Below are 27,918 nucleotides of genomic sequence, written 5' to 3'. Positions count from 1 at the left end.
TGAGGCTTTTACGTTTATGGCGATTTATGTCAGTTCACTCTGCTTTAAGCAATAAAAAAAGAACTTCCTGTCAATAAAATTTTATGATTTTAAAAAACTAAATATAATACGCTAAATGTCAAAAGATTGACATTTAGCGTATTAATTAAGATAGTTTTACAAAATATTATTAGGTACTTTAAAAGTAGTAGAAACATCTAATAAATACCGTGCAGATCAGCCGAAGGTGATAAATAAATTTCAATGTTACAATTAATTCGAGTTGAATCGAAACAAAACGCTTATCCCTCATCATAAATAATTAGGAGAGATAAATTTTAAGGATAATTTTGCTAACTGAGGTGGATGGCGTGCGAACAATTTGTGCGGAGCCAAACATTTTTCAATCAATTTACCCAAATGGTATCTGGAGGCAAAATCATGCAGATAAGCAGAATTGGGGGTCGGGTCCCACGCTAACGATACCTACGTACTTAATATCGCATGTAAAATTTAAGAGACGCTTTTATTTTATAATCAAAAGAAAATTACGACGTAGTAAGCATAAAAATCATCAATCTTTATTTTTTAGAATTTAAACTATCGTGAGTGTTATTCATATTAATCCTATCCTACTAATATTATAAAGGCGAAAGTTTGTGTGTAACTGTGTAAGTATGTTTGTTCCTCTTTTACGCTGTGGCTACTGAAGCGATTGGGCTGAAATTTGGAATGGAAATAGATTTTACTCTGGATTAACACATACTGGGCTACTTTTCATCCCGGAAAAATCCACGGTTCGCGCGGGATTTGTGAAAACTGAATTCCACGCGGACGAAGTTGCGGGCGTCCGCTAGTTTATTATAAAACAGGGCTAAAACTCACGTAATGCAACGGCGGAGTATGTCCGACTAGCTTTAATCGGAATCATTGATGGTTGCTGCCGATGGTTGCATGGAAACCGCTATTTCTTTCATTGTCACAAATAACAAACTTGGAACAAGATAGTGTTAGTTCGGTTTGCTTACAAGAAGGCGAGTCTAATGAAGATGACATTAACGAACCGTCGCTGTAACGGAACCTTCACTCCCCATCACTCAGCCCCTCTCCCAACGCGCGATGCGAGCGGCTGCTCGCCGCACCGCCGCTTCGCAGTTTGGATCGTGCCACGTTGCGAGAACCAGCTCATGACTAAGGACCCCGTATGGGTTCGAAACTTTTACAACAGTTTAGACCCACCACGCTAGACCAATGTGGACACGGGGGGTGTATCACCACCGACTTAACAACTCCGAGTTGCGAGTTTTATAAAAATTTTGAAGAAAGAAACTCAGTATTACTTATACCTGTAGCCCAACTCAAGACTTGAACCCAAGACCTCGTGATCCGAGGCCAATTGCTAACTTCTAAACCGACGAGGTAGTAGCGTAAAACCATGTCCAGTTAAATAGTTGTAATGCTTAGATGCCGTGATAGCCTAGTGGATATGACCTCGATTCGAAGGGCGTAAGTTTGAACCCGGTCCGGGGCAGCACCTCCATCTGTTCAGTTACGTGCATTTTTAATTTATTTTATTATTAAACTGCATCGTCACTTAACATCAAATGAGATCGCTCAAGTCAAGGGCTAGCTTGTCATGGATAAAAAAACATCTGAGGATTCGGAGTTCATCTCCGGTTTCTAGGTGAAGGTATTTTGTCAGATCTGTGTGACGTGGTTGCAAGTATTCGTTGGGTTTTCGTGGATAATAGTTAACTTGATTCATTACTAATCATAATTGAAATACTAATTTTAATATTAAACATCCAAGGAAATCTAGGGTTGAATATACAAATTAATGAAAATACTTATTCTGCCGATATAAAGTTCAATTTCCTTACAACAACACGGACATTTCACTGTAAATTATTATAAGTCTACGTATTATATTCATGAACAATTTAGTATTCTCTCTATGCATTCGTAGTTACTTGTTCCGCGAGTACGAGTAACATTGGGAACGCCGTCTCAGGGGTGATCAAGATCAAAGCACTTGTAAAATGCCCTTTGTAAGTCAGAATAGGATAAAGAAATTTCTATTGTATAGTATCTGATACATATATATTTAATCTGGCATCATTACTATAAAAATAAAATGAAATCAAGATATTAACACCAAAGAAAGACATATTTTGGATTGGTTATATATGTATAAAGTGTAGGAAATAGTAGACTCAGATGGATATGACGTCGCTCGATCTCGTGTAGGCTCGTGCTGACGCTAGGTGGCGCTACTTGTTTCCGTAAAAGGTAGGGATTTAGAGAGGGGTAGCGATCGGTTGGCGGGAACGACTTGCGATATAGGGCGCTTATCGTACAGCTAGTCGGCTTCAGTATGCTTGTGGCGTTCGAGCCGTCCACATTTCTTGTTGTATAATTCTTTATACGTTACATGAGATAGGCGGGGAGAGTGAAAAGGGAAGTGTTTGTTAACTGTCAAAGGAACCCTACACATAGCGTTCACAAGTGCGTGACTCCACTCAAGGTCATTCTCTGCCATTCTAGGGTTTTATTTTTTATTTAGTTACAGTTCGAACAGTACACTGCCAGAATCTCAGGCAGCAGTGTTGGTCGACCACCCAACAGGTGGACTGTGCTGTTGTGGACGTCCACGGGTTTTATAATTATTATACTTGTAGCGGATGCTTGCAACTTCGTGCGCATAAAATCTGTTTATTTACACTGTGGATTATTCCGGGAAAAAGTAGCCTATCTGTCTGTCTGTCAAGGGTCTTTGTCTCTATAACAAATTTCATTATAATGGGTTCAGTAGTTTAGCCGTGATAAGGTAACAGACAGACCGACAAACTTACTTTATTTTATAATAATTATTGGTATAAATAACTTATTATCATCACCATTAACAGCCGATGGACGTCCACAACTGTACACAGGCCTCTAGCATGGGCTTCCAAACAAAACGGTCACAAGCCGCCAGTATCCAACGGTTCTCGGCAACCCGATTGATGTCATTGGTCCACCCAGTCGACCAACACTGCGCATATCGGGGTGGGGTCACCATTCCAGCACTTGGGACCCCAACCTCCATCTGCTCTTCGTATTACACGTCCAGCCCATTGCCACTTCAGCTTCGCGACTAGTCAAGCTATGTGAGTGACTTTGTTTCTTCTGCGGATCCTCACTTCTGATTCGATCTCGCAGATAAACTCCAAGCATATCTCGCTCCATCGCCAGCTGAGAGAGTTTGAGCCTGGCAACACGCGCTGTTCTAATAATAACGAAATTGTTTAAATGTGAGTTAGTTGTATATGAACATAACAGAACTTGTGTAATTATAATTATTTTGTCAACATGTTATGCAAGTTGCAAACTTCTGATGGCATATTACTTTGCTTTGTCTCACGAGAAAATAACTTCACTAAGAAAAGTAAGTTCCACACACTCCAAAGTTGGTACCAAACATAAAGGCAAGCAGTACAAATGCCGTATTTTACGAAATATAAGGTTATATGAAAGTTTTGCAGTGTTTCGCCGTGCAAGTAATTGAAATTCTCTATCATTTTCAGCAAGGATCTTTTCAGGTATGGCAATTACTTTTAAAATGTGTATATAAGTTGTTTTAATAGGACGTAGTTCCCGTAATTATTACCGTAATTATTCCGGAGGGTGTGGGTTCGAATCCAGTCCGGGGCATGCACCTTCAACTTTTCAGTTGTATGCATTTTAAGAAATTAAATATCACATGTCTCAAACGGTGAAGGAAAAACATCGTGAGGAAACCTGCATACCAGAAAATTTTCTTAATTATCTACGTATCTTATTGATTGTGTATAAAAATACTTCGTGAGCAGAATTTAATAATATTTCGTCGTAATTAAATTTTCATTAAGTTAGAATAGCCGTAAGCCAGCCTATTCCAAAATATGTTACGAATTTTCCTTTATAGAAAACCACGGTCGAAAAATTCCTCATGAATTTTAGGTCTACCTTGAGCCGTAATGCTAAGAATTTATTTTGTATGCTAAAATATGAGCATAAGCATAAATAAGTTTTTGATATTCCACAACTAGGAACAAAGCTCGAGATTACTGCTTTATATTATGTTGACTAACTAGAATGCCATTTTTGTATTTTCTATTTTTATTGTTGAAATGTAGTTATTGTTATATTGTTATATTGAATGATTTTTCTAATAAATAGCCATTCATTTAAATAGTTAAACCTCAGATAGAGTACAGATATTCTATATAACTTGCAAGTGTGAATTTCGATTTTCGATTCACCTCTTTCTCATTCTATAGTATCGTGTTAGACAGACAATGATACAGTTGTGAATTCGAAACTCTCACTAGCGAGTTATACATTTATACATCCTTACATTAGTACGTTTAAAAGGTAATTTGACCTTTTGCTTCAACTTTGCACTGATGTGAATGAAACTATTGTCTGGAATAGAACCTACGACATTTGGAGTTTCACAGTAGCTTCATAATCAGGAACCCGAGTGAAGTATGATGGTGATAAAGTTAATATGATCCATTATGCTCTTCACAGTAAGCTAATTTGAAAATCATCAGCTTGAATATTGTATTAATTCTGTGATGGGGAATGTGGCCTGGGCAGCCAGTGCTACACAACAGAATACAGCATATCGACAATTTGCCGCTTCACGACCGGTCAAGGTTGTGGCTGTAAATCTGGCTGTGACGACCACGACCAACAACTAGGCGTGGTCGAGGTAGACTAGTGCACAAGGTGCCTTAACTAGCTATACTAGTATATTTCATCCATTCTAGGTCATGCGGGCCAGACAAAGGAAGCTAGTCGCATTATGATAATGCATCTTGAATATCGCGCCCGAACCAAAATGGCGATAATGCAAATGATATTGCTTTTATATCGCGAGAGCTGGTCGATCGTAACACGATGCACAAGGAAAACCTATCAATAACTTTAAGCAGTCTTAGAAAAGCCCACGTATGTTGCAGTGGCCTACTATTTCAACCTTAAAAATCGTGATGTGATATATAAGTACATAAAATCAATTGGTCACTCATCACGTAATCTCGAAAACCGCTTGACGTGCAAAGTTCAAATTAGGCAGGACGGTGGTTTATAGTTAGTAAGCATCCTTTAATAACGGATTTTGCGAGAAAGATAATATAAAAATGAGTTTGTTTGTTTGTTACGATTCCACGCTCTGATCAATAATTATGATGTTTACATACTGTAAAAGATATAGAAAATAGCAAAGGGTACTTTTCATCCATCAAAAACGTACTGATTCCCCAAGGCAAAATTTTATATGTGGGCAACGCACGGAAAGAAAAAGCTATTTTTTAAATCTAATAACGTAATATTATATCATCTAGTTCTTTACACATGGCTCTTTTTCTCCTTGCCCTATAAATAAGCGATGTATGTATATATATATATACGTATTGAAGTATCTATGACAAAGAAACTGCGTGCAAATGACGTCTTTTCACCGTATAACAATCGAAGCTTCTATATTGAATTGAGTACCTAATACCGTACTGTACCTAAAATAGACTTCCTATACCCGGACAGATATAACATTAGTCATACCTCATAAAGTTAAGTACAATAAGAATGTAAATTGTCACAAACACAATAAGTAAATAAATAAGAATATAAATTGTCTAAGAACATGCTTGGTTTAATTTTCATCCAACGTAAACTGATACATAACTATTAATCATTAAGAGTTTTTTTTTTTTTGCAAAATAAAACACTGAGTATGCTTTCGGAGATTGCCAATGTGGTTGCGATAAGGCAGTGGAGGCGCGTGCGGCTGCATATTTTTTCTCCAACATTTTCAATTTACAGCGTATAATCTCAATGCGGAAACACCGCATTTTTCAAGTTATCAAACAATTTTCCCTCTTGCTGATACTGTGTATTTAAATATTACATTTTTTTATGATATCGTGGACGAGTAAATAAATGGGAATATAGGATTAAAGATAAATCGAAATTCGATATAGCTATTTCAATTAATTTTAGATAAATTCATATGATATATAGATATTTTTAATTATCAGTAGGAAATATTATAATGTTCGTCGTGAATGGGCACAATAATTGGGAAATGCGATATAAAATGAATGAAATGAAATGAGCTGAGATAGCCCAGTGGATATGAATCTCTGCGTCCGATTCCGGAGAGTGAGGGTTCGAATCCGGCCTGAGGCATGCACCTCCAACTAAGTCCTCCATCTGCAGTGGGTCAGCGTGGACTATAGGCCTAACCCCTCTTATTCTGAGAGGATACTCTAGCTCAGCAGAGAGCCGAATATGGGTTGATAGTGATGTTGAAAATGATCTAAAATATTGTCTCACTGGCTCTCTTCAAACAGGAGACTGATTTGAGTTTACAGTGTGGGCATTTCTTATATTTATTAGTTATAGAGACGGATAACTTAATATACTTCAGAGTTATAGAACCCTAACTTGTAATCTAAGCCACGGGTGTAATCATCATTTTTAAAGTTGGACTTTGGACTAAAAGTTATTTATAGAATAACCAGAGCCTGTAGCCATGTGGCACGTCGATTCTTTTTCTAATAACGCTAACGATTCAAAAACTAAAAAAAAACATATGTGAATGACAGTTCCAATCGATAAATTGATCAAGTCACTTGTCGATAACGAATGTCATTCCCATACATTGTTTAATTTCTGATTCGTTTGTGATTATAGAAAGAGAATCGACGTACGACATGGGTACAGGCCCAGCTTTCTTAAAGAATCGTCATAAACGTACGCTTGAAAAGTTTTCCTTTTTATTCAGAAAACTTTTTTGCTTAGTTTTCAGTACCTCTAGTAAGCAGGTATCGCCAAAATCACATACCTACATCGTGTGAAATAGAAACATGGGGATGGATAATTACTTTGAACAGTACAGAAATGAGAGCATCCCGAATGCTACACAGATCGAATGCATTGCCGAAAAGAGGAAATAATGAGATCCACCGTTCATGCAGCAAAAAATGTTAAATGCAAGAATTTCATACTCAGAAAATGGCCGAATCGTTTCATATAATGGCGTTGCATTTTAAGAGTAAGATAAAAGTAGGTACTATTGACTGAGAACCTGCAATAGCCAAACATACCTCATTTTATATAACCGTAATAGCCCAGTGGATATGACCTCTGCCTCCGATTCCGGAAGGTCTGGGTTCGAATCCGGTCTGGGGCATGCACCTCCAACTTTTCAGTTGTGTACATTTTAAGAAATTAAATATCACGTGTCTCGAACGGTGAAGGAAAACATCGTGAGGAAACCTGCATACCATAGAATTTTCTTATTTCTCTGCGTGTGTGAAGTCTGCCAACCCGCATTGACCCAACCCCTCTCATTTTGAGAGGAGACTCGACCTCCGAAAGGTCCAAAAGATATCGATATCAATTGTTAAAAGTTAAGGATTTCTTATTTAAAAATCATGTATTTTCAAATTATCTAAACGTCAAAAACTCTGTTGTCCATTTTGTGATGTCACAATGTTACTTGATGTACGTCAACTATTAATAAATAAAAAACTATTAGTTAACGTGACGTCATGAAACAGTCGAAATATAGACCATCATAGCTGACAGCGTTTGGGCTCGTCTTGTCAAAAAAATATTTTATTTAAAAATTAAAATTTTCTTGTAATCACATCTAAAAATAAATTTAAGACCATTTAAAAAAAAGTGTCAACTAGCCTATTGGCTACAAATTTTTAACCTTTACTAAATGGGGTATGTCTGGTTCTCGCAAGCTCTTGTTCTACTACGCCGTCAAACGTGAGGGATTGCTGAGTCAATTTTAAATGTAAATCTTTCGCCAGGAGCTCTGCATCTACCGACATTTATTATTCAGTTTCATTGCTCACGTAATCGCCGCATCAGTAATAAAGACCGAAACATGTTCTGTGACCGGATAAATATGTTTACGTTATTTGTTTGCCGTATCGGCACTTTACAAAATCGCTTGTTCATTTAATTAAAATCGTGTTTGTTTTTAACATAGGCAATATACAATAATACAGATTTATATGAAAAGTAAAAGTCTTCTGACATTCTCAAAATGATACGAGATCCGGCATAAGAAATATGCACTATTTTAAATTATTTAATTGGGATACGAAATAAATAATAGACACATTGCACATAGGTTGCCTAGTTAAATTGCGACCGAACTGTATTAAATGATTACAATTATTTTTTTTAATCTCCTTCTCTCATTGGATTTTAAAAATCGTGCACTAGTTATTAGAATAAACCTAAGATAATTGGACAAGTAAAGTTGCCTGCTTTGACACTGCAACTGTGGGGTTGCCAGATATAAATTAAGTTAAGTAATGTTATTAATAACACATTTGCTCGTAAAGTATCTCGTTTTTCACCAATTTCAATACTATAATGTATCTCATTACGCACATGTGCCGTAATGTAAAGTAAAACGGAGATGTGCTGTAATGTAATTTAAAACATATAACAGAAACACAAAAATATTAATTTACTTTATTAATAATACTGGCTGTTTTTGGTGCATTTTCTATCTGTGCAAAAATGTCAAGCGTATCAAAATGTCATCATGAGGAAAACAGGCAAAGATGCTAATTAATTTTCAGAAAGTGTGTACAAAGAGTGCTTCCTCGCAAATGTTTTATAAAACTTCGTATGACATACGTGCGCTTTGATAATTACAGCTTCTACTTCCTTACTATAGGTTTGGCCTTCGCTCGAGCTTGCAATATCGCCTCGGCTGCAATTTTCAACTTACCGTACTTATATCATAAGGTACCTCATAAGTTATTTAGTCGTCTAATATGTCAAAGCTTATTCTTAATTTAATTAGATTGCTTTTGTTCATGGTTTCCTAGATTTTGCATGAAAAATGTGTTTGGCAGCAATTTAACTAGGCAACCTATTTGCAATGTGTCACTAAGAATCTTATTTTATTTTCATTTCATTAGAAATCATTATCTATCATTTATTTCATAGCACTAGTGAATGACAGATAAGGGTATATATTCAGATGAGGGTGCCCGAGCGTTTGTAATGTCTTGTAAATAGAAAATAACTATAATCTAATATTTAAAATGTTCGCAAACCTCCTCCGATTGGACTAGTTTTTTATGAAAGTTTGTGAAAATTTAGGGTCATGAGAATCGGCCAACTAATCCTATTTTCCATAAGGGTGGTCCACTTTAAACAAAACAACGTTTGTCGGGTCAGCTAGTAATATTATGAAATTAACATTTATAAGAAGTCAAAACTTGTATACCTAATTTAATGTATACATTATATTTCGTAAGATTCGTCATAGCGCAGTGAATACGACCAGTGCTTCCGATTTCGGAGGGTGTGGGTTTGAATCCGGTCCGGGGCATGCACCTCCAACTTTTCAGTTGTGTGCATTTTAAGAAATCTAATATCACGTGTCTCAAACGGTGAAGGAAAAACATCGTGATGAAACCTGCATACCAGAGAATTTTCTTTATTCTCTGCGCGTGTGAAGTCTGCCAAACCGCATTGGGCCAACGTGGTGGACTAATGGCGTAACTCCTCTCAGAGACTCGAGGTCAGCAGTGAGCCGAATATGGGTTGATAATGATGATAATGATGATAAGAAGTCAAAAGTTGTATACCTAATACTTAATTTAATATATACATTGTATTCCAGTTTTAATTATGTATATTGCAATGCTTCATTAACTATGAAGAAAACAAACACAATCATAATGGAAATTATCTAAACAAGAAACAAAGACGTCATCTGCATACTATCTTTATTGCGGTTATCATGAATACTTTGTGTTTTCCACTGATCGTGCAAACTTCAAAGACTCTTACGTGGGCTAAACGTGTCACTAACATATTCCCTCGCACGACCCCCTGTTATCTGACCCTCCCAGACCCCGCTTTTATCGCGCCAATTGTTTATTTCTACGGATAATCTTTACAAATGCGTCGACAAAATAAATAATATTTTAAATAATATCCAATAAAAATTCAAAGGTAAACAATTCGCCACATTTGCGTTATTGGGTTTATCGCTTTGTTTGTATTTCGTTTGATATAGGCCAATCTATCTAACGACGAATAATTTTGATTATGTATATATTATACTAGCCCACGCCCTGCGGTTTCACCCGCGAAGTACCCGTTCCCATGAGTGAAAATACGAGGATAATATATAGCCTATGACACTTACAAATAACGTGTCTCTAGTGGTAAAAGCAGTTCAATAGATGCAGAGCCTGAAGTACGTTAGTTTGCCGTATGTGCGTTAGTTTGTCTTCTAACTCCTCCTTCAGTCAATAAACCATATGATGCCTCAATAAGTGGTGAACCGGTTTTTTGAATAAGAAATTACGTAAATATTAATTTCACTATCCTTCGAAATCCCCACCTCTATAGAATTAATTATTAAAAGTTATAAACAAAAACGAATTTCATTTTCAACGACGTAAACCTTAGTATATAATTTACATAATTTATTAAAGTACAAAAGGTACTATATCTGCTAAACTATAGAAGATATATATATGCTGTTGCGACACTTTTTGTAGAAAATTATATGTTCTACAAGTTTGTAGTACATTATTTTATTCTAACATCAATAGTTTTTGCAGCGCACACCACGTAAACTAAACTTTTTTACACCTTGGGTTTCATTATTGGAGTTTCAAAAAGGATCCCTAATTTATAATAATATTTAAATATGTTATAACCCATAGCCTTCCTCGACAAATGGGCTATCTATCACTGAAAGTATTTTCCAAATCGGACTAGTAGTTCCTGATATTATCGTGTTCAATCAAACAAACAAACTCTTCAGCTTTATAATTTTAATATAGATTTAATCTTTGAGAGCATACTCGTATATATTTCGATTACTTAAGCCAAAAGACAAAAGTGGAAATAGGTACATTGAATTTTCGCTCTATAAAAAATAGAAATATTACTGGTAAAATTTTACAATGCATTTGAATATGAAAACTATGTCACTGGGTCGGATTACAAAAATACAAAGTTTTAGACAATAATGAGACTGGAGTGGCATTGAAACATAAAGTATTTTCGCTGAACTTAGTTTCGCGAAGCCTATTTTTTATTCGTTGACGTATTTAATCTTTCTTTACAAATGTAGTTACAATTTCTGAAGAAGTGTACATTGTCTAAAAAAACCGAGCATTGTCATCGGGTCATCGTATTTGCAAACCGAGGGTTTCTAAAAAGTAGTAGAAAGTATTTTTTTTTTTAATTAAATTTGTCAAATGGATGTTTTTATATTTTAGAATCACCGATTATTATTGAAGCCTTCTTAATTATATAAATTAATTAACTGTTTAACTGAAAAAACAGTTTTCGCCTAAACTGTGGTAAAATAGTTTATGAAGATGCTTTTAATAATTTTGTACCATAATTTAAGATCAATGTTACAAATGATAAACAATATTATTCAAATAAAAAAGTTATAACTGATGTGATAAAAAAAAATTAAAAATCAATAGTAAGTAAGGTTGCAATCAAACGTAATAAAATTTCGTATTTTGTGTAGTCTTATTAACAAAAAAGCGGATGCTTCAATTTGATTTCTTTGTAGTATGTACTCATCATTAACAACCCATATTCGGCTAACTGTTGAGCACGAGTCTCCTCTCAGAATGAGAGGGGTTAGACTAAAAGTCCACCACGCTGGCGCAATGCGGATTGGCAGACTTCACATACGCATGATGTTTTTTCCTTCACCATTTGAGACACATTATATTTGATTTCTTAATATGCACATAACCTAACTGAAGAGAAGGTGCATGCTTCGTACTGCATTCAATCCTACGCCCTCCGAATCGAAGACAGAGGTTATATCTACTGGGCTATCCCGGCTCTTAGAAGGTATTGATATTAATAAATTTAAGATTAGCGACATGTAAGTCTAAGTAAACGGGAAGTATATAGATTTCGTTTAGGCATAAACATCAACATTACTTGTATAAGTTTTAGGTATGAAATCTTAAAGACACGTCGTTAATTTTAACAAACTGGGACGACTCACCTTAAGGAGAGGCACTAAAAAAAGAAAGAAGAAGAATAAATTAACAAAGCTTTAATAATAAAGCCGTAATGTCACTGAAAACAATAACACTCCAATTAGAAAAAGTACGTCCACGGCAACCATTATCTGCATCTGAAATTTTAATTATCGAAAAGGTTGTCTGTGTTAGTAAGGCGGCTATTTTAATTTTCAAAATGCGGTCACTTCGTCCATTGAATCCTTTGTACTCATATAAAAAATCCTTTGTTACTATCCGGCAGCAATTTTCTCCCACACCAAAATGCCACCAAGAATGCTACAGCAATTTTTTCATGGCGCCCGTAATACCAGTTTAAACGTTGCTTACACACATTTAAGCGTAATAACCTTAAATTTGGACTTTATATGAAGATCGTTATGTAAAGTAGGACCTAAAACAACTCTTGGCGAACATTAAATGCTATCAGCTGGGTCCGCGTTTCAAGGACCGCTGCTTCTGTAGTTATTTAAATAATGCTTTACTCAGCAACAGAAGTTGTAGATTACTTTAAATTAAAACTTTTATCATCGATTTATAAACAGACACTCAAACAAGTAGAGTTAAAATAATAATAATATGACTCCTTCATCCATGGCTGTGGGATCGATTCCCACAACTGGAAAATATTTGTGTGATGATCATGTTTTCCAGGGTCTACAAAGTATTTATGATACTGTATTTATATTAAGTTTATAAATATATGTAACTAAATCCGCTATCTTAGTACCCATCAGTAGCGGGGAGTCTGAACAACCCGATTCCTAGCGGCTTACCTTGTAAATTCCATGCATACTCTTACATATTCATAATAATTATAATTTATATTATACGTTCAAAATAGGTATATAATATTACCATAAAATTTCTACATTTTTTTTAATAAACGTCTGCGCGCATCCCTAAAAACATATGATCTGGTTCCTTATTACAAATTTTCAGCCTTCGCTACTAGTACTCATAATACAGGCAATCCTCTCAGAAAAATCAACTTTCATCCATAATTTCAGCGACTCTTTGACTATCACCATTACCCGCATCATCATCGCAAATCTCTAAAATAGATAAGATATTGGTGATGATGATGCTGATGAAAGGTTTATGTCCTACATGATCATGATCATGATGATGATGATGATGATGATGATGATGCTGCTGATGGTTCATGTCCTACACACAGACAATTTAAATGAATAGTTCGACTGTGACAGTTAATTATGCAAGTCAGTAGCTTGCATTATGCTTGAAAGATATATAATAAGGTAGACCTTAAATTGTAAAAAGTAAGTTAATTCCAAAAGTACGACACAATATTATTTTTGGGATTCAAGGCTTTCCACGTGTATTATTATAAAACAATTTATTACATTTTTCCGCAATGCGGTCTATTAAAACTTGTTCGATAAAGGAGGGATTATACGGATAAAATAAAATGAGATATTTTTTGATAAAACATTCCCTTTGAAATACGATATTTATAGAATGAACAATCTTTCCCTTGTCCCTTTTTTATTAATACTAAGTAAAACTTCCAATAATAATATTCAATGTTGTAGTAATTAAACAAGGTAAGATGATCTATTTATGTGCTTACTCTGCTCTAAAACTCAAAGAAATTGTTAAAAAAAATACAGAAAACAGTTTTTTTTTATCAATTTAACCAATAGTACGGAGGAACATACGTAAATACAAACGTACAGTTCTGCTTAAACCATAATCCTTCCACTTACTTACTCTCGAGAGTTATACTTTATTACTGAGACTAGCGGACGCCCGCGACTTCGTGCGCGTGGAAATCAATGTAATCTTTCAAGCCCTATTTCACCACTTTAGGGGTTGAATTTTAAAAAAATTTAATCATTTATTATATTTCGTATTTTTTTATGATTAATGAACAAAATTTTAAAACTGTAACTCTAAAAATGAACGCCCTTCCATACAAACTTTCAACCCCTATTTCACCCCTTTCGTATTTTATTTTCGCAATAAAAAGAACCCTATAACATTTTCCGTATTATGGTCTTAGACCGTGCCAAGTTTAATTTCAATTCATTCAATTGAAGACAAAATATTTTTGGCTTCATTATCGGTTATATAATGCCCTCTCACAAAAATTTTCAAAATATCTTCTATGCACAGAATTTGATCTGTTATAGTTTTATTATAAGTATAGATTTAGATATTTGTTCCTATTGGCGTGGAGGTTCTTGGGCCAAGGAGTCAGAGTGCCAAAAAAAAATTCCTAATTATTTCACCGCGGCTAGTCGCCTTGACTGGTGACAGAAGGACTGGCTCATTTTTCGCGCAAAGAATCACCCTGGTTGTCGCGGAAATACAGCCAGTATTCTTGCAATAATTCCAGGTAGGCATGATTTGTACTGTTATTAGGACAAGTTAGCTTATGTTTCCTATTGTATTCTTTCTTAGTCGGAAAAAAAGTTAAATTAAAGTATTTAGTGTAGCGTATTGCGGGTTTTTACTAGACAATTATTCTAAAGTTCCATCAGAGAAGAACAAAGTATCAATTAAGTACCGCAGTAATAAGGCCAGTCTGCTGACTATAAATGAGCAAACCATTAAGCTACGCAAACATCATTAAAGCAATCGCTGCATGCCAGTTTGCGATACACTTTGAACCAAGTCAATAATAGCTACTTTGTTGAAATCCCACGGAATAACTATGTGTTGATTTAATTATACTTCATCATTACCACCCTTTATTGTAGTTTCCAGACATGGACGTTAACCGGTCTCTTATGAAGGCTCAGAGTCACACAGCGGGCGATGGAACGAGCTATGATTGGAGTATCTCCGCGTGATCGAATTAGAAATGAGGAGATTCGCAGAAGAACCAAAGTCACCGACACAGCTTAACGTGTGGCGAAGTTGAAGTGGCAATGGGTGGGGTACATAGTTTGAAGAGCCGATAGATGTCGTGGTCCCAAGTTGCTGGAATGGTGACCCCGCAACAGAAAGTGCAGTGTTGGTCGACCTCCCTAAGTCCACTTAGTAGTGGACTTAGGACATCAAGCGGTTGCAGGGAGCCGCTGAATGCTGGCGCCTCTTGCAAGGAGCAAGAGACATATGTCCAGCCGTAGACGTCCATCGGCTGTTAATTATGATATTGATGATGGCGTCTTATAATTTAACATGGAAATCTCGTCGTTAGTGGATGAAAATCTGGTTTTTCAAAATATCACGTATCTCAAACGGTAAAGGAAAAACATCGTGAAGAAACCTGCATACTAGACAATTTTCTTAATCCTTTGCGTGTGAAGACTGCCAATCCGCATTGGGCCAGGGTGGTGGACTATTGGCCAAACCCCTCTCATTCTGAGACGAGACTCGAGCTCAGCAGTTAGCCGAATAGCCGGGTTGATAATGACGAGATGAACGTTGTGTTGTGTAAGTCAAAGAGTATTTATCAATGCGTTCATTGTGATGTAGCTCTGTGCGTAAATTGCTTTGTACCGTTCCGCAGTAAAGTAAAATTATTTTGTTTCATTATGTTATGTATTTTGATGTCTTTTGGAGGTGGATTCACACAAAGTGACGTAAGTTGATGTACGACACTATGTGGCACTACAATATGATATTATGAACACTGGCGGGAGCTGCGCGGTCAATATTGATACGCCTTTATATGCCATTTACCTTTTCGGTCGGCGCACATCAGGCCCGGCGGAATTCCGTCCCTATATTTTATATTTATGTAACATTTGTACGGTGGTTTATTTAGATTTTTTACTAGCCTATTAGAATAGCCCACTTTAAGACCAGAAGGCCAATTCACTAACTTTGACGTATGTTAGTGGACATTAAAGAAATTTGCCAACAAGTTATTGTATTCTCATGTCACGTGATTTCGTGTTCACTATTTAGATAATTAAAAAAAATAAAATTATATATTAATATAAATATAACATTAAATAGCATGTGTCTCAAACGACAAACATCGTGAGGAAACCTGCATACCACAAAATTTTCTTAATTCTCTGCGTGTGTGAAGTCTGCCAATCCGCATTGGGCCAGCGTGGTAGACTATTGGCCTAACCCCTCTCATTCTGAGAGGAGACTCGAGCTCAGCAGTGAGCCGAATATGGGTTGATAATGATCAAAATTAAGATTATAGGTAAAAATTACACCCAGAGCTTACTGACAACTCTTTGTGGATATTATAGAGCAGGTAGGTGGATATTGCTCAGTTGACACTATGATTTTTGTTAACTTTTGGCTTTACGGAATACGCAAACTGGATGGTAATTTTATTAGGTAGCTAACATACGTCACAGTTAGTGAATTGGTCGGCTAGCCTCTATAAAAGATATGATTTGCACCACGCTGATCCAGTACTGGTAGGCGAGCCTAAGGTGATATTGACTCTATCATCCACTAACTATATATTAATGATAATTAATATGCAAGCTTGATTAACTTGCTCTTTAAACTAAGGCATGGAGTACACACTACCTATTTTCCATCTTTGGGCTGCTGTTAAAAATTTTCGGAAGAACATGGAAAGTAAGGATAATTTCAAAACCGCTTTCAGAAATCGAACTCAAAATCTCTTAAGCCGAAGCGTAACAAAGAAACAAATTATACATTTGAGTTATTATAGTATACATATAAGTCGATTAGTGGTAGATATCAAATAAATTTAAATTAGTTTAATTTAAATCTACTTGGTTTACAAAACAAAAGTCAAGTTTCTCTTTTTTATATTTGGCTTTATTACAAGTAATTACTTTTAAAAAGTCAAGTATATCTTTAAAACTCTGCCACCATTTTGGAAGACAGAAACTTGAGAGTTGACAAGGAAGTCAGTTCTTGAAGAATCAGCATTTAAAAATGCTTACATTTAACATCATATTAAAGTATTTGTTTACCTATATACACAGAACAAATAATGATATAGAATGAGTCTCTACATGCAGCACGGTGAGGTCGGTGAAACCCATAGAAAAACAAACGTCACGCGTCTCCTTGACATCTGCATATCAAGTAGGTAGGTAGGTATACAAACTTTTGTCATAATTTGTATTTTCAAGATTTAACACAACATTTTACTAACGTAACAATTACGTAAATTGATATCTTAATAGACTAATAATAATCAATAATTATTTATAAAAATACTCTATCTATCTTTTTTAGTTTTTGTGAACAGTTTATAAAATATTTAAAAATATAAGACGCCATTTTTTTGAATATTATTGAAAATTACTGATGGGACGTGTCGTACTGACTCGAGAAATTATTCGTTTTTGAAATGGCAGCGTCCGTGCCGTGTTCCGTACGCTCTATCTGCCTATTATTTTTTTAATCTGTGCCTTTTGTTTTTGTTTTTGATGAAAATTTTTCTTCTCTCATTTTATGATGAAAATCATTATTACGAAGTGTAAAACCACGGGAAAAAGCTAGCAATGTACCACAGTGAACGTAAGCGGAAGTTACGCGGTCAATATTGATACGCCTTTATATCCCATTTACCTTTTCGGTCGGGAGAGCACTTGGATAACGTCGGAATTCCGTCCCTACGTTTTAAATTTATTTAAATGTTAAACAAAGTTTTCATTATTTGTATTTTGTTTTCATTATTTGTATTCATTCATTCATCATTCATTATCAACCGTTTGAGACACGTGATATTTAATTTTTTAAAATATTATTAGTATTTTGTTTAAAGTATTATGAATTGTTATTAATATGTGACAGTTATTGTTACAGACTTCGTTAACGTTAGCGATGCCAGCTCAATAGAACAGCAGGCTAATTCATTAACGTTAGTTGATTTAAACTAAATTGAGATTCTCAGTAACCAATGTCATCAGCTGGCCTATTCACGATTTTGGTTTTTATTATAAAACTATTAAAATAAACATCAAATCAATTGAGAAATGTCATCTACCTATTGTATGATATACATAAGTAGGCAATCAAATTAAATTATTACGCATATGACATTTTGTTACATTCGTATACGTCAATTCGCATACACTACAGATAGTGAATTAGCCTGCTGGTGCCTACTGACAACCTTTCGTGGATATCATAATGTTGGTAGATGACATCTCTTAGTTGATTTGATTTTTATAGGTTGTTAATAAAGACCATATTAGTGAATAGGCCAGCACTACAAGACTTTCAGTAATATTCTTGTACTTATATAAGAAGACGATACCACGGATGAGAATCGGAGAATTCTCAAGCAGTTGTTCTTATTTTTAGCAATTTGACGTTAACTTTTTGTCTAGGAAATGAAATGAATGCTCAAAGATATCGCCGGTGTACACGTTTCGTATAGGTTTTAATAACTAACATTGAAAGATTTTATGTTTAAATATTATGAATCAATAATAAACCTTTGAAAGATTTTTTTTTTTATTATGCTTTACAAGTCAGCCCTTGACTGCAATCTCACCTGATGGTAAGTGATGGTGCAATCTAAGATGGAAGCGGGCTAACTTGTTAGGAGTAGTATGAAAATCCACACTCCTTTCGGTTTTTAAACGACATCGTACCGGAACTCTAAATCGCCTGGCGGCCAATTAAGAAAACCTCAATCGACTCAGCCGGGGATCGAACCCAGGACCTCCGTCTTGTAAATCCATCGCGCTTGCCACTGCGCCACGGAGGCCGTCATAATTAAATATTAATAATTAATATTTTTTTTTAAAAGTTATGTGTAAAAATTACTGTTTTAATATAGAATAACACTACTCTATCATTTAGCGACTAACATTTAGACAGCAGCGGCTGTACACAGAAAAGCATCTTCACTCTTCCTTTCCATTCGCTGTTCGATAGCGAACTATCAAAGTACTCGAACCACTCAGGTCTTTCATACTATCAATATCTTCTAAATAACCGATGTTGGTAGAGGTTTGTGATTTCAAAACACGTTCGAAGTGAAAAATATGGTTTTTATATGTATTGACTTTGTGGATTTCGATTTTTTTTTAAATAGTGTGGGAACTTTTTCAATTTGGGATACAAATATCCTACGTTTAACTTCAGGATACGTACTTTTTCTGTGTTTGTATAAGTTTATTCAAAGGAAACCAGTTCGTAACAATACGCGATCAGCACGCAGGACTCACGTAGTATTGCAATTATAGGAAATCATATATACGATGGATATTTAGTGAACGAATTTGGGAGTATATTACTTATTATTGTAAGTCTTCCGCCACATCTGCCTTTCACAATAAACTTAAAAAATACTGAACAGACTGTTTATTGACTACTATTACCCTACTCCTACCCTAAAATAGTCAAAAATTCTGCATACCAATTTTAGCTTTCTACCTAGAAAATTGCGGGATGCTCCATACAAACTTTCAACCCCCATTTTATGGAAGTGGGGGGTTAGAAAGAGACGAATAGTAGCCTAAGTCACTCTCCATCCTTTCAAGTAAGTCTATTTAAAAAATCACGTCAATTCGTTACTCCGTTTTGTCGTGAAAGACGGACATACAAACACACAGTTTCAAATTTATAATATGGATATAGATGAATACTTAATAGTACTATGTATTGGTATAGGGCAATGATTTATACAGGGTATTGATCATTATATTGACGGAGCGTCTATTTTGCTAAGTACAGGCGCATACAAAAGGTGTCGACTCATAAAATAAATTGAAATGCTCCGTCGATCAAGATTCGTGGCGGGACCCGGCGGTCGCTCGCAACTCCGACGATAAATCAACTCGGCGCTTTTATGTATAAAAAGAAAACCCCGAGAAAGTCGTTTATTTGTTTTCAAACTAGGTATATTCGAGCATTTTCCAAGCTCCAATAGCTTAATAAAAATCTTACAATGTAATTGAAATTTCACATTTCGTTGGACTTTGTTAAGTTTCGGTTAAGAAGAAAAATTTGTTGAAAAAAATCCTCCACGCGTTCCAGAGCAAAAGGGTCGTCACAGACAGACGGATAGATAGATAGACGGATAGAGAGACAGACAAACGGACGATTAGACAGACCTATTGTGAAACAGTCAGACAGATTTTTTTTTGACCTACGGAACCCTAAAAATTGCTTCGTTGGTACAGTTAGTAAAGGCTAAAGAGGCTCTTTCCAAGTCACGAATGTTTCATCATCATCATCATTATCAACCCATATTCGGCTCACATTGACCTCGAGTCTCCTCCCAGAATGAGAGAGGTTAGGCCAAATAGTCCACCACGCTGGCCAAATGCGGATTAGCAGACTTCACACACGCAGAGAATTAAGAAAATTCCCAGGTATCCAGGTTTCCTCACGATGTTTTTGCTTCACCGTTTGAGACACTTGATATTTAATTTCTTAAAATGCACATAACTGAAAACTTTGAAGTGCATGCCCCGGATTCGAACCCACACCCTCCGGAATCGGAGACAGAGGTCGTATCCACTTGACTATCACAGCTATCATGGCCTTCTTGGTTACTAATATACATAAGAATATTATAGGCTTACTATGATGTTAATGACTGAATGAATGATAAACTACTAGATGTGCTTTATAGCGAAACATCTGCAAATGAAAACTTTCTGTTCACTATAATTGAATAGAAAGTTTAACTAAAAAGCTAATACAAAGTCAATATTGTGTATTAAAACTTTTATTACCCTATTTACGATTCAGTCCACGTTTATCTAAATGGCGGGAATAGTATTTTTCTGATATTTCCTCTTTCAGCGGAACTAATGTACTGAAGTTTCAGGCTCGTTATTAATAATAGTTAATGTTGTATTATTTCAAAAATTTTTAAACTGATTTATTTTTATATATTTGAATGTTATATATTGCAAAATATTTAACTTGTACTCGCACGAGAGATTGTTTAACGGACGTTAAAAAAGCGTTCAAATACAACAAATACCTTGCCAAGTATATGTTCACACGACATTTTACGTATGTATATTAATTACGTTTTTATAGTGGTAAAAAGACAATTTGAAAAAAAAAAAAAATTTTTTTGGGTTCCGTACATGCAAAGTGACGGTGATTTTTTTATCGTCTATCCCATGGTATCCCATATTTAATGAAAAAAAGTTATTCGTAATAAGCCGAACTAGGACAAAAATCTAAAGCTATTAAAAAACCGCAATTTCGATAATATACGTATACACTACAATTTCAAAATGAAATATCAGATGTAAGAGCGAGCTAAATCTCGTTTTAAATGCCCTTGTTATTGCATTATCTAGTGGTGTCGCTTTCATAACTGAACCTAGGTAGAATTGGTAATTTTATGCAGTCTATGAATGCTGAAATAGAGCTTTTTCCTTTTTTATTCTCTTAATAAGTGAAAACGTTTGCTCTGGACAGAGTATGCGGGATTATTAGTTCAGATTTAATTATTCTTTTTTATTTATTTATGAATAAATATGAGAAAAGGAGTCAGGAAGATAATTATATCAATGCGACTTGAAACAACTATGTGAAATAATAATACATGTATATTTTTTAATCTAAGCACTGCATGCACGTATGTCTGAAACGTAAATATATTTTATCGTGTTATACGAGGCATTTCCGTAATATTCTAATACTCTGAACCGCGCAAGGATGCGATTTTTCAATTCAATGTGTTTTACGTGAATCGACTTACATTCGGCTGCCAAGAGATCGGGAGATTACAAAAACTATGTTCTATTTTTTATCCGTGGCACTCTGAGATAAGTTTTGTTCTCAATTCCAAAGCATTTATTATACCGTAAAATTGCTTGGTTTTTTATGTTCTACTCCGATTAACTAGGTATTTTTCATTATAATATTTTTATTTTTAAAGAATATTTGCCATATCCCATTCCCCTCCAACTAGTCGTGAAAGACTGTATTAGGAGTAGGTACGACAATAGACCAAAGGAGCGGGGATCGAACCACCATAATTCGGTGATGAATCCAACCGCCCTTACCGTTGAGCTATTTAGACTCAATATGCTCTCATATCATAATAATTTATATTTATATCATAATGCCAGATTATTCACGTGAATATTAATAAAATTATAACATTGGTCCTCTAATAAAAATAGTTATAGCTAAGTACAGTTAGAGCAGTACTGTTTTTTTTTATATTACGTAGGTACATACTTAGTCACTTTTTGCAAGAGAGATTTAGATAAAATAGAATTAGGAGTAGTAGGAGTTAGGAGGAGATAAACGGTGCATAACTTGATATCAAAATACTTGTGTCCCTGTTATAAAACTGATTCATTCGTTTTATAAAATGTACTCATATTTTAGTAGCCTATATAATGCAATCATTTCATAACTTACTATTTGATTACATTGTTACGCGTAAGCTGAAACATGAACTTCCTATATCTATGTTAATGTGTATAGCTAAGCTTCGTGACAAAGTCCTTAATTGCTATCAAACAAGAAAGTCTGTTACACAAAAGGTGACAATTCAGGATCCAGGCAGATTTGGTTAGTAATTTTGTTCAGGGCTTAGTTTAGAGGACATTGTTGTTTGACCAGCCCCATCCTTTTCAAAGTCAATTTCCATGACAATGGGTAAGCGAACTGAGGTATCGAACATTCAAAGTGATTGAAAATTCGACGCTTTTAAGTTGATTATTTTTAGGCTGTTTTAGTGTTAGTTAGGCACATTTTTGTGCGGTGAAATTATTATTGCCTGTAAAATATAAACGAGTTTTAATGGTTTAAATAATGTAAGTATATTTTTACACGACTACGTCAGAAGGAGGGTGATGTTTTTCAACCGTATGTATGTATGTACGTACGTGTATATATACTCGTATGTGTGTTTGTATGTGTGGATGTGTATGTACGCTCATTTCTTCGAAATTATCAGGGTTCTTCGTGGACTACGCAATCACGTTTATGTTAATACAACTAAGGAACTGGATCCTTAAAATCTGCAACCTTCGTCACCACGGTCCATACACCATAATTAACTACTATATTTACCAATGCATGGGCTGACAAACAATCTGTATTTCTGGCTAACAAAGGTTCTAGTTCTAGTGTTTCTAGTCAATTATAAATCAACTGTAAAGCGCACATGATTACAAAAGTTTTATTATTATCGCGTGATTTGCAGACTTTTATAACTACCGATAAAGTGATCTACATACGCTTTATAAACTTTCGCGTGCTGTAAGGCTGTTATAATTAACGTTTAATACCGCATGTAATTTATTAGTGTGAACTGTTTGCACGTTTTGTATATGTTCCTGCTTACTTAGTGTTCAGAATATTTGTATTGCTAATACGATTAATTAATATTCAGTATAGATTCTTTTTTAAGATAAAAGAGTATTAAAACTGACTATATAACTCTAGCATTTAATTAAATTACCAAAAAACTAGAGATGAACTATCAATTTTTAAAATAATAAAACTATGCCACAACAACAGAACAGTATATTTTTCAATTATTTTTATAATACAGAAAATATGAAAATCATGAGTTTAAGAGTTTGTCATCTTTTTATTAGCGGCCTTAGTTTCTGTTCGTCGCCGATAGCTTATAGCTTACTAGGCTATGAGGTGTGAGGTTGTAGGGGAGTTTAGGTAGGTCAGGGGTAGGGGTTGGGCAGAGGTAGGGTAGGGGCAGGGGTAGGGGTAGGGGCAGGCGTAGGGGTAGGGCAAGGGTAGGGGTAGGGCAGGGGTAGGGGTAGATCAGGAGTATGGGGTAGGGTAGGGGTAGATCAGGAGTATGGGGTAGGGTAGGGGTAGATCAGGAGTATGGGGTAGGGTAGGGGTAGGGGATAGGGTAGGGGTAGGACAGGGGTAGGGCAGGGGTAGGGGTAGGGCAGTGGTAGGGCAGGGGTAGGGGAATGGCAGGGGTAGGGCTGGGGTTAGGGAAGGGGTAGGGCAGGGGTAGGGGTAAGGCAAGGGTAGGGGTAGGGCAGGGGTAGGGGTAGAGCAGGGGTAGGGGTATGGCAGGGGTAGGGCAGGGATAAGGGTAGGGGTAAGGGTAGGGGTAGGGCAGGGGTAGGGGTAAGGCAGGGGTAGGGGTAAGGCAGGGGTAGGGGTAGAGTAGGGGTAGGGGTAGAGCAGGAGTAGGGGTATGGCAGGGGTAGGGGGGGTAGGGGTAGGGCAGGGGTAGGGGTAGGGCAGGGGTTGGGGTAGGGCAGGGGTAGAGGTAGGGTAGGGGTAGGGGAGGGGTAGGGGTAGGACAGGAGTAGGGGTAGACGGGGGTAGGGGTCGACACGATTTACCTATTTACTTTTTACTAGTTTTTAAAATAGTAAAGTCGAAACTTTTAAATACAATTAAATATTTTGGTTCAATCAGTTGCAATGCAAGATAAATAAAAGCTTAAATTTATGTCGCTTAACTCGCATATTTAAATAAATACCTTTATAACAGGTAATTAATGCAGAACTGTATAATGTTAGGGCAATATTGTGTAATTGTAAAATATCAGGTTAAATGTAGGGGAGGGGTAGGGTAGGGGTAGGGCAGGGGTAGAGTAGGGGTAGGGTAGGGTTATTGCAGACTAGAGTAGGTGTAGCGCAGGCAGGGTAGGTAGGGCAGTGGTAGGGTAGAGGTAGAGCTTGACGCGATTTATTGTTTTCCTTTTTAGTTTTGTTTTACTTAACTTTTGTATAAAATTCAATTTGGATCAATCGGTTGCAATGAAAGATAAAAGTTTAAATTTATGTCGCATATTTCGCATATTTAACTAAATACCTCTATAACAGGTAATTATTGCAGAATTGTTTCCGACCATTTCAAGTAATTTCTACAGATGTGTCTAAAGTTTCGGAAAGCAGCTTAACTTGACGGTACGCAATGTTACTGCGATAAATTACACGTGAGTGTTATTAAGGTTGATATTATATCAAGAATCTGTTTCTTTATTATTCCTCCAGAATATTCCTCATCGTAAATCGCAAGTCTTGTTTGTAATATTATACCTACTTATAGCCAAAAAAACTGCCACAAAGCACATAGGTCAATGCACAGCTCTCGCGTTCTTACCCTAATCAGGTATTAAATGAAGAGGGAAAAAGAGCGCTCCGTCAACTCCGTGGTTACTCGCCGCCGATCTACCTAGCTATATGTGTGGTGGAGGAAGTATAAAAAATACAGACGTCCGTAGTCCAAGTTGCCGGAAATAACGTTGACAGCTCCCGGAGACGGCTAAATTGCTAAATTGCTTGATAAATACCTTTGAAATCTGTCATCTTGTTGTGGAAGTCTCGGCGAACCAGCAGCTACAGCTTTTTGTGTCCTATATCTGTTTGGGTTTATATAAGGAACAAATAACGAGATAAAAACAGCCACCAATTTTAATATTATGAGTTTTTTTCGCACGGACAAGCCGAATGAAAATTCTAACACAGTAGATATAAAATGTCAATGGTGATGAAAAGCACAGGTAAAATTTATAAAGAAATTTCGCATCACACACACAAATTGCTTAAATTATACCAATAAAAAATTTTAAACGCGTCCAAAATTAATTTTCGCAGAAAATACAATTTTAAGAAAATTTTCGAAAGGTGCTAAACACTTCCGCGGCTCGGTGGCTCATAATTATCTCCATAAATGCTCCGTTATATTAAAACTTACCTGTTAACTTCACCACTTCTCACATAAACAGGCACCCACAGTGTACATAATCCTTTAAGTCATTTTCACCGAACCACAGCACTCAGTCTTTGAAAAAAGTTTTTTCAGAGACCATGCTCATTACCACGTCACTATCCACAACGCGAACCGCCCTTGTTTTCGGAGGAACTCCTCTTGAGTTGGAGTCAGGCGTGGATTTGAGGTCCAAACGGTCCTGCCGGGGTATTTATACCCTCCGGGTAGGGGCGCGCAGGCGTCCAACACCCTGTTGCTTCTTCGGGATGTATATAATGTTTTTTATCGATATCGAAAATAATTTAAATATTTTTCAACACCTAAAATATTATAAATATTTGGGGTTTATTGGTATGGCATTTTTACCATTGTCCACATAATCATGACCCTTACCGTCCTACCGACGGTGCAGGGACGCTATTCCAACATCTTTAGTTCTACTCCTTGTTTCTTATTCGATCACGTAAAGAAACTCTAACCATTGCACGCTCCATCGCCTGCTGAGACTTTCTTTGTGACGTATAGTTAGCAATCATATTCCAGTGCTAAAGGTAATCAATCAACATGCATTGCAGGAATTCTTGGAAATAAGCAACATGCTTCAAATCTCGAAAAAAGTAGTGTTGAAGTAGAGTTTAACTGTGTAAGAAAATACAGTGACTGTCGCCGACATTCCAATCGCAGATCTTCTAATTTAGCTTTATCTAATGAAGCCGTTGACCAGCCTCGGTAATTTAGCAACTAGATTTTCCATCATGATTTCCAATTACACATATTGCTACAATTTATTGTCTGGGTAGATTTCGACATTCCAATCGCAGGTCTTCTAATTTAGCGTCATCTAATTTAGCTGTTGACCAGCCTTGGTAATTTAGCAACTAGATTTTCCATCACGATTTCGAATTACACATATTGCAACAATTTATTATCTAGTTAGATAATAAAAAGCTGTAGTAAGTGACAGCATCACTGGACAATCTAATAACCTCAGAACCTTTTTCGCTAAGTCAACTTTTGCTTAGGGCTTGTAGGTAGATCATAAAATGTATTTCTCATGACAATTAATTCTAGAAGCTTCTTCAAGATTGTGAATGCAGCTCTCGGTAATTACGATCATGTGGTTTTTTGAGTTGTCAGCTTCCAATTTGTTTCAAGTTGGTAATTCCATTACATTTACTACTAACTATTTTGCTACATCTATTGTAGTTTGCTACCAATTAGCCTACTAGATCGGCTTTCCAGATTGCTTTGAATTCTTTGAATTATTTGAGTGTCAAGCTGTTCACAAGACACGTGCTGGTCCATATTAGCAGAAGATAAACGTAGGAATTCAAAACGACGAACGAAAACAAATAAAGAGTTTATTTGTAGTAATTGCCACATACATAATTTTTGTGTACGAAATTTATCTATCAAGCTGATTCTGAAGCACAAAGAACATAATGGAACTACCATAATTATTCATAACTAAATAATTTAATTTTAATTAGGAATCATTTCAGTTTTCTAAAATTCTTATAGTTAAAAAAACTTTAATTGAAATATTGAGTTTTTTAACCGACCGCCAAATAAAAGAATTCAAGTTTAAAGTAAGTATAACCATAAGTTTAGGGTTTTATTTACTTATTTGTTACATATTTCTATTATTCGACATTTTCAGTCTCTCATTTATTAATTTTTAACAATGTTAATAAAATACAAAATACTATTAAAAATTTCTAAAAAAAAAATTATTATAGAGCATTTACTGTATAATATATATTATAGTGCAGTACCTACGCATAAAAAACTACTTCAATTATTTACATTTTAATAAAAAAAATGTTATCGATATTTTATGAGTGTCACTTCACTAAATTGAAACCCCCTACACCCCTACCATCTACAAACGCCCACACCACCCCATCGTTTAAATACCGACTTATCAAAAAACTTACGGTTAAGTTAGATGTTGTTACAAGTTTTGCCACCGTGTCCTAAAAGAGCAAAAGAACCCATCTTTATTATATTTTACGCAAAAAAAATGTTTCATATATTTGTTTCTCTTAAAATATGTATGTTTCCAGCGATATTTTTTAATAATGGTATCTGTTGAATAATAATTTACAAAAAAGAAATAATAATAACATTTTCTTACTCTTGCCCAAGACTGAAAATTCACGTTGCATTGAATATTCCTTGGTATAGATACGAAAGGTTAATATTTATTTAGACATATTATTAATAAAATTATAATGTTTGATAGGATCATACAAATCATAAATACGAATTATTATACAAAATATAGAATAAT

At 35.6% G+C, this 27,918-nt stretch overlaps 1 protein-coding gene across 1 annotated transcript in view; it reads right to left on the bottom strand.

Annotated features, from left to right (window-relative positions):
- The window catches only part of LOC112050910 (epithelial discoidin domain-containing receptor 1-like), a gene marked incomplete in the record, with an annotated part of 206,879 nt that extends 181,086 nt beyond the window's left edge, over positions 1-25,793 (bottom strand). Inside the window, 1 exon segment of the mRNA XM_052890627.1 lies at positions 25,611-25,793.
- Between the last annotated feature and the right edge of the window lie 2,125 nt (positions 25,794-27,918).

This window comes from Bicyclus anynana, chromosome Z (genome assembly GCF_947172395.1).
Source record: "Bicyclus anynana chromosome Z, ilBicAnyn1.1, whole genome shotgun sequence".
NCBI lineage: Eukaryota > Metazoa > Arthropoda > Insecta > Lepidoptera > Nymphalidae > Bicyclus > Bicyclus anynana.
The sequence above is the reverse complement of the archived record's forward strand: the minus strand, read 5'-3'. Positions and strand labels throughout refer to the sequence as shown.